Source organism: Triticum dicoccoides, chromosome 7B, assembly GCF_002162155.2.
Source record: "Triticum dicoccoides isolate Atlit2015 ecotype Zavitan chromosome 7B, WEW_v2.0, whole genome shotgun sequence".
In the NCBI taxonomy this organism is placed as follows: Eukaryota; Viridiplantae; Streptophyta; class Magnoliopsida; order Poales; family Poaceae; genus Triticum; species Triticum dicoccoides.
This window is the reverse complement of record NC_041393.1, coordinates 765,926,621-765,935,814: the sequence shown is the minus strand read 5'-3', so window position 1 is coordinate 765,935,814 and position 9,194 is coordinate 765,926,621. Positions and strand designations below refer to the sequence as shown.

Genomic DNA, 9,194 nt, shown 5'->3' with positions numbered 1-9,194 from the left:
ACACATATTCATAATATTGAAGCCAAAAGATGCAGAGTTGATAATGATAGCGCAACTTATTTGTGGCACTGCCGTTTAGGTCATATTGGTGTAAAGCGCATGAAGAAACTCCATACTGATGGATTTGTGGAATCACTTGATTATGAATCACTTGTTACTTGCGAACCATGCCTCATGGGCAAGATGACTAAAACGCCGTTCTCCGAAACAATGGAGCGAGCAACAGATTTGTTGGAGATCATACATACTGATGTATGTGGTCCGATGAATGTTGAAGCTCGCGGCGAGTATCGTTATTTTCTCACCTTCACAGATGATTTGAGCAGATATGGGTATATCTACTTAATGAAACATAACTCTGAAACATTTTAAAAGTTCAAAGAATTTCAGAATGAAGTGAAAAATCATCGTAACAAGAAAATAAAGTTTCTACGATCTGATCGTGGAGGAGAATATTTGAGTTACGAGTTTGGTCTTCATTTGAAACAATGTGGAATAGTTTCGCAACTCACACCACCCGGAACACCACAACGTAATGGTGTGTCCGAACATCGTAACCGTACTTTACTAGATATGGTGCAATCTATGATGTGTCTTACTGATTTATCACTACCGTTTTGGGGTTATGCTTTAGAGACGGTTGCACTCACGTTAAATAGGGCACCATCGAAATCCGTTGAGACCACGCCTTATGAACTGTGGTTTGCCAAGACACCAAAGTTGTCGTTTCTTAAAGTTTGGGGTTGTGATGCTTATGTGAAAAAGCTTCAACCTGATAAGCTCGAACCGAAATCGAAGAAATGTGTCTTCATAGGATACCCAAAGGAAACTGTTGGGGACACCTTCTATAAAAGATCTGAAGGCAAGACATTTGTTGCTAAGAATGGATCCTTTCTAGAGGAGGAGTTTCTCTCGAAAGAAGTGAGTGGGAGGAAGGTAGAACTTGATGAGGTAACTGTACCTGCTCCCTTATTGGAAAGTAGTTCATCACAGAAACCGGTTCCTGTGACACCTACACCAATTAGTGAGGAAGCTAATGATGTTGGTCATGAAACTTCAAATCAAGTTACTACCAAAACTCGTAGGTCAACCAGAGTAAGATCCGCACTAGAGTGGTACGGTAATCCTATTCTGGAGGTCATGTTACTTTACCAAAGCGAACCTACGAACTATGAAGAAGTGATGGTGAGCCCAGATTCCGCAAAATGGCTTGAGGCCATGAAATCTGAGATGGGATCCATGTATGAGACCAAAGTGTGGACTTTGGTTGACTTGCCCGATGATCGGCAAGCCATTGAGAATAAATGGATCTTCAAGAAGAAGACTGACGCTGACGGTAATGTTACTGTCTACAAAGCTCGACTTGTTGCGAAAGGTTTTCAACAAGTTCAAGGGGTTGACTACGATGAGTCTTTCTCACCCGTAGCGATGCTTAAGTTTGTCCGAATCATGTTAGCAATTGCCGCATTTTATGATTATGAAATTTGGCAAATGGATGTCAAAACTGCATTCCTGAATGGATTTCCGGAAGAAGAGTTGTATATGATGCAACCAGAAGGTTTTATCGATTCAAAGGGAGCTAACAAAGTGTGCAAGCTCCAGCGATCCATTTATGGACTGGTGCAAGCCTCTCGGAGTTGGAATAAACGTTTTGATAGTGTGATCAAAGCATATGGTTTTATACAGACTTTTGGAGAAGCCTGTATTTACAAGAAAGTGAGTGGGAGCTCTGTAGCATTTCTAATATTATATGTGGATGACATATTGCTGATTGGAAATGATATAGAATTTTTGGATAGCATAAAAGGATATTTGAACAAGAGTTTTTCAATGAAAGACCTCGATGAAGCTACTTATATATTGGGCATCATGATCTATAGAGATAGATCAAGACACTTAATTGGAATTTCACAAAGCACATACCTTGACAAAGTTTTGAAGAAGTTCAAAATGGATCAAGCAAAGAAAGGGTTCTTGCCTGTGTTACAAGGTTTGTAGTTGAGTCAGACTCAATGACTGACCACTGCAGAAGATAGAGAGAAAATGAAAGATGTTCCCTATGCTTCAGCCATAGGCTCTATCATGTATGCAATGCTGTGTACCCAACCTGATGCGTGCCTTGCTATTAGTTTAGCAGGGAGGTACCAAAGTAATCCAGGAGTGGATCACTTGACAGCGGTCAAGAACATCCTGAAATACCTGAAAAGGACTAAGGATATGTTTATCGTTTATGGAGGTGACAAAGAGCTCGTCGTAAATGGTTACGTCGATGCAAGCTTTGACACTGATCCGGACGATTCAAAATCACAAACCGGAGACGTGTTTATATTGAACGGTGGAGCTGTCAGTTGGTGCAGTCCTAAACAAAGCGTCGTGGCGGGATCTACGTGTGAAGTGGAGTACACAGCTGCTTCGGAAGCAGCAAATGAAGGAGTCTGGATGAAGGAGTTCATATCTGATCTAGGTGTCATACCTAGTGCATCGGGTCCAATGAAAATCTTTTGTGACAATACTGGTGCAATTGCCTTGGCAAAGGAATCCAGATTTCACAAGAGAACCAAGCACATCAAGAGACGCTTCAATTCCATCCGGGATCAAGTCCAGGTGGGAGACATAAAGATTTTCAAAATACATACGGATCTGAATGTTGCAGACCCGTTGACTAAGCCTCTTCCACGAGCAAAACATGATCAGCACCAAGACTCCATGGGTGTTAGAATCATTACTGTGTAATCTAGATTATTGACTCTAGTGCAAGTGGGAGACTCAAGAAAATATACCCTAGAGGCAATAATAAAGTTATTATTTATTTCCTCATGTCATGATAATTGTTTATTATTCATGCTAGAATTGTATTAACCGGAAACATAACACATATGTGAATACATAGACAAACATAGTGTCACTAGTATGCCTCTACTTGACTAGCTCGTTGATCAAAGATGGTTGAGTTTCCTAACCATAGACATGAGTCGTCATTTGATTAACGGGATCACATCATTAGGAGAATGATGTGATTGACATGACCCATTCTGTTAGCTTAGCACTTGATCGTTTTAGTTTACTGCTATTGCTTTCTTCATGACTTATACATGTACTTATGACTATGAGATTATGCAACTCCCGATTACTGGAGGAACACTTTGTGTGCTACCAAACGTCACAACGTAAATGGGTGATTATAAAGGTGCTCTATAGGTGTCTCCGATGGTACTTGTTGGGTTGGCATAGATCGACATTAGGATTTGCACTCCGATTGTCGGAGAGGTATCTCTGGGCCCTCTCGGTAATGCACATCACTATAAGCCGTGCAAGAAATGTGACTAATGAGTTAGTTGCGGGATGATGCATTGCGGAACGAGAGACTTGCCGGTAACGATATTGAGCTAGGTATTGAGATACCGACAATCAAATCTCGGGAAAGTAACATACCGATGACAAAGGGAACAACGTATGTTGTTATGCGCTTTGGTCGATAAAGATCTTCGTAAAATATGTGGGAGCCAATATGAGCATCCAGGTTCCGCTATTGGTCATTGACCGGAGACGTGTCTCGGTCATGTCTACATAGTTCTCGAACCCGTAGGGTCCGCACGCTTAATCTTCGGTGATGATCGGTATTATGAGTTTATGTGTTTTGATGTACCAAAGGTAGTTCACTGACCCGGATATGACCACGGACATGACGAGGAGTCTCGAAATGATCGAGATATAAAGATCGATATATTGGACAGCTATATTCGGACACTAGAAGTGTTCCGGGTGATTTCGGAGAAAACCGGAGTGCCGGAGTGGTTACCGGAACCCCCCGGGGAAGTATTATGCCTTAGTGGGCCTAAGGGGAGAGAGAGGGCAGCAGCCCAGGAGGTGGCGCACCCCCTCCCATGAGGAGTCCGAATTGGACTAGGGGAGGGGGGCGCGGCCCCTCTTTCCCTCTCCCTCTCCCTCTCTTTCCTTCCCCCTTCCTTCTTCCTAGTTGGACTAGGAAAGGGGAGTCCTACTCCTACTAGGAGGAGGACTCCCCCCCCCTCCTTGGCGCGCCTCAAGGGCCGGCCGGCCTCCCCCCTTGCTCCTTTATATACGAGGGCAGGGGGCACCTCTAGACACACAAGTTGATCTGTTGATCTCTCCCAGCCGTGTGCCGTGCCCCCCTCCACCATATTCCACCTCGGCAATATCGTAGCGGTGCTTAGGCGAAACCCTGCGTCGGTAGCATCATCAACACCGTCATCACGCCGTCATGCTGACGGAACTCTCTTGCAAAGCTCTGCTGGATCGGAGTTCGTGGGACATCATCGAGCTGAACGTGTGCTGAACTCAGAGGTGCCGTGCGTTCGGTACTTGGATCGGTCGGATCGTGAAGACGTTCGACTACATCAACCGTGTTGTCATAACGCTTCCACTTTCGGTCTACGAGGGTACGTGGACACACTCTCCCCTCTTATTGCTATGCATCACCATGATCTTGCGTGTGCATAGGAAAATTTTGAAATTACGATGGCGCACGCGCACCCCGTGCGCGGATGGATGACTATGGCTAGTATATCTAGAGATGGTTTGGTCTTGGAAGAAGGCATGATGGAGAGAACAAGGAGGCTACGGTGCCGCGGATAAGTGACATGGCGCAAGCCTCACTCACGGATCGGTGACATGGCGCAGTCCAGGCCCTTGCTTGCTGGTGTGCATCCCTAGGATGTTAAATGACTTGATGACGACTATGATAGCAGGGCACATCTGTTTCCAGGAAAGGTTGTTAAATGACTTGATGACGACTATTATAGCAGTGCATTCCTGGGCGCATCTGTTTCCAAGAAAGAGGATTGTTAATTGCCATGGTTTTTCTTTTGGGCAAGATTGACACATCTTACTAAATTCTATCACTGGATTCTGCGCAACATAACTGACTTTTTATTCTCTTTTGTGAGGAAAATAAAGCATTTTTCGTTTTGTTTTGCGAGGCAAATGAAGAGATAACCCAGTGAGTGAGAACATTTGTTGAGTGTAACCACAACAAGACACATGATTTATATTATTTTTTTACTTTTTATAAAACCAGGACTCGCCCAAGCTCCTTCCTCAATGCACTTGCAATAATGCATCCACATGGACAAACAAGAGGAAAGGGTTTGCTCGAAACACTTTGATTAATCATATGTTCACAACCAGCCACATCAACACCAACACAGGATGGCAAACAAAGAAACCGACAGGATAATACTATGGTTGATCATTCACCAAACATATCCACATGTAACAAAAACAGGAAGAGTGCCGGCATACCCTAGTCTGGATGCACTCTAGGGTCTCAAACTCTCATCTATACAAAAAGGAAACCATCAGGGATCTGCAAAACAACCAAAGTACAAGGGTATGTATCTTGGTACATGCGTGCGAAAGCCACGGATGATGACTCATGTCACACATTCAGGCCTCGTAGATCCAGGCGTGATGGCTGCTCCTCCACTCGGCATGGTGGCCTCCTTCCTGACATTCTCAAACTTCCCTGGATGCATTCCTGGATGATGCAAATTAACAGTTTCAGAATGCATCGAGATAGCAAAATGAATGTTTGTATAAAAAAAGGACATGTTAAATGGGACATCAATACATAAGCAGCTTCCGAGTGCACCTTAACAACCAGATTTCAAAACTCAGGTAGCTAAATTTAGAGGACGATGTTCACCGGCCACAGTCAGAAGTAGTAGAGAAAATATCAACAACTTGGCACGTGTCACGGTCAGAATCAGTAAGACGAGGAAGAGAAACCCAAAAGTGTACTCCCTCCGTCCCATAATGTAGGACGTTTTTTTGGCACAGGTCTAGTGTCAAAAATGTCTTAGATTATGGGACAGAGGGAGTAGTAAAATTGATGCAGCCAGATGGATGCCATGATAAATAAGAGCTCAATGAACACAGCTCCAAATGGAAGGGTCCCTCAAATTTGAATCGAAAAGATTAAGTTCATGTACCAGGCTTGCTCAGGTTTGTTTTCACATGATCTTCAGTGACAGGTTTCTTGAAACCAAGGAGACTCCCAACAAACAGTAAAGGTGCCCAGAGACCAAACCAGAGGACAAGGGCAAACATTGTGGTGAATGGAACTACACCAGAGGACTTGTGCCCCAGACAAGAATATTCAAGAAGAAAATGGCGAACACACTGCCATGAAAGGTGAATGATATCCTCAAGGCAATGTTCTTTGAACAACTTGTAGAGACGTGAAGAAGAGCAGCCAACAAGCAAGCCCATGAAAACCCAAAGCAAGAGCATAGATATCATCAGCCCATCCATGTTGTGTTGGATGGAGAAAGGAAGCCAAGGACTGCAAAGAACATCATGACAAGAAGAGTATTTACTGGGATATGTAGCAGGCAATCAACTGGATATATGGAGAAGATGCATAAAATGAGGGAATCAACTGCTCAGGCGTCGGTGGAGAGCGCCTGCTGCCCCAAAATCAAATAAATAATAACATTTAACCCACCAAGAACGAGAGAACTAACCAAACAGTGTCTATCACCAGGCAATTTTAGGCGGCGAGCTACATGAGGTACAAACTGAGATAGCATTCAATCAGTAGCAAAACAAGCTTACTACCTAGCTAGTACAGTAATACGTGACCATCCATCATACACATTGTCACTCAAAGAGGCAGAACTAGATTGCAAGAATTTGATACCGATGGCGTCATAGAGTGACCAAACCCAAGAGAATGCTCTAAACAAATGAACAAAACTCAGTCTGAAACAGTGGCATGCATGGAAGGGGGAGGTGTGTGCTTACAGGAAAGGAAGAGCAGATCCCAGCCATGGTGATACCGACAAACCAGGTAAAGGAGACAAAAGGTTGGGCGGCGCGGCGTACCAAAGGCCGCTGCTGCTTTACATCGGCATGGTCCCTTGAAGAGCGTAATGCACATCGCCTGCAACAAAATCTAGCCAGTCAACATAAAGAAATGTGACAGTAGCATTCTGAGTATTTAAAGCGCAGATGTAACAGGCAATCAAATAAATATATAGAGAAGACGAATAAAATAACGCAATCAACAGCTTAGGCGTGTGGCCCAAGTGGTCAATGGAGAGCGCCTACTGCTCCAAATCGAACAGACGAATATGTTTAGCCCACCAAGAAGGGGAGTACTAACCAATCAGTGGCATTTTTAGGTGGTGAGCTAGATGAGGTGCAAACTGAGACACCATTCAATCATTCGGTAGCAAAACAAGCTTATTACCTAGCTAGTACAGTAGTACGTGCCACCCATCATGCACAAACGCATCATATAGGACTAGATATGAATATTTTGTATGAGAGAAACATCAAAACCTCGTTTTGGCAGGACTAAAGAGCTCTTGAATGTTGTGAAGCACAAAGAATTACCTATACTACCCAATAGGGCTAGCTATCATCCAGCAAGCATTGATAGGACACATTTCATTTAACAAAATGATAAAGAGTATCATCATGATCGTTACCCTCTTGCAGAAGGAGCATGTTTGTTCTTTGTGCTCTGTGGCTGTCCTAAACATAACCCCCTTGAGAACCTAAAGAACAAGAAAAAGCTAGTTAGGCGAAAACACAGCAAACTTAGATGGCTTGATCTAAATGGCTTCAAATAAAAGCTAGTTAGGCTGGAATTTAAATGCAAGCTGTGCACATTGGTTGCACATGTCAAATTGAATGAGCTGCTTTTGCATCACAGCAAACAAGTGCAAGCAAACACTCCATGCATAACAGAAGAAAGCCTGGTTTTACAGAAGCGAAGATTAAAGATTGATTGTTCGGTGGTACATATAATATGATGGTAAGAAAATGACACCAATGGTGGCATCAAGAAGATTGACCGCATGATTTTCTCATCTTGAGCATGGAGAGGTCTATGGAAACTGAACCAAGCAAATGGATAGATTTGGCCTCAGCAGGACGTGGGAATAAAACTACTACTACAGAAGAACCTAGGAGTAAACCCAAACAAGGACAGAACTACCCAGACAACCCTAGTAATTTGGTTTTGCAACCAACGAGAATAGGAATAGGCACGCTAGACGAGAGCATCAAAAACACCGGAACGAGAGGGATCAATCGAGCTGTTGACTTTATTTCACAATAAACCATGCAGTACCAGGCAAGTAAAATAAACAGTGAACTAGATCAGGTACCAACCGAGATACCACTCACTTTATGTAGCAAAACAACAACCTTGATTAGATAGCATGTGACCATCATGAACCACACACGCATGATGCAGCAGGACCAAATATGATATGAGTTAGAACCAAAGTTGAGCTAGCCTCGTAAAGGACCTAAGCAAACTACACAAGGACCTGGGATTCTAGTGGCACTAAGCTATCAATGTGGCAGTTGCAAAAGGATGACATTTCACACATTTGCATTTAAAATTAACCTGGAAGAGATGACTCGAGTGCAATTACAATATGCAGATGTCATAGCAAGCATCAATTATAGTATTTAGCACAAGTCAATTGATCTAGAACAATACTAATTCGAGCCAATTAAGAGCAGCAGTAGCCACACCCTAGCCTTGGAACACCAATGGCTCGATGGCCATGAATCAGGACAAAGTACAGCTGCGGCACGAAGGCCACATGCTTCAGAGCAGAGAGGAGGAAGCCAGAGGAGGGTGATGAACTCACCTGAAGATTTTGTAGACGATGCCATGGACAGCCGCCACCAGGGTTGCGGGGCAGTCATCCACCGCCATCACGCGGTGGATGAAGCCACCGCCGCACCAGGGTTGCACCATAGCACACGTGTGTCCCGTGGCCACCGGGCGCAAGAACACCATCAGGCGGAGCTGCGCGTGGGAGTGTGGTATGCGTCAAAGGGGACGAACCAGACAAACCCGGAGTTGGAGGCAACACCATCCCAGAAACCGTAGCCACGGGGGAGGGTTCGCGAGCGTGAAGAAGACCATGAGGACAACCACCAGGTGGCACCGACAAGAGTCGCATATGCCCATGCACACGAGGGCACGATGCCAGGACCAGCCAGCTCATACATCAACCTGCTCATAAAATCAGAGCTAAATTAGCACTCAAGGAGTAAATTCGCTAAGTTGGTGACAAGTAACACAAAGTGTTCTTTTTACTATGAAGATGACATATGGCTCACAGATGTCAAAAAATAGAACTGGAGGTGTTTGTAAAGCAGTTGAACAAGAGATCTTCACATCACCC

At 44.1% G+C, this 9,194-nt stretch overlaps 1 pseudogene; it reads right to left on the bottom strand.

Moving 5' to 3' along the window:
* Positions 1–5,411: 5,411 nt before the first annotated feature.
* On the bottom strand, positions 5,412–8,719 carry LOC119339744 (annotated as a pseudogene).
* Positions 8,720–9,194: the final 475 nt, after the last annotated feature.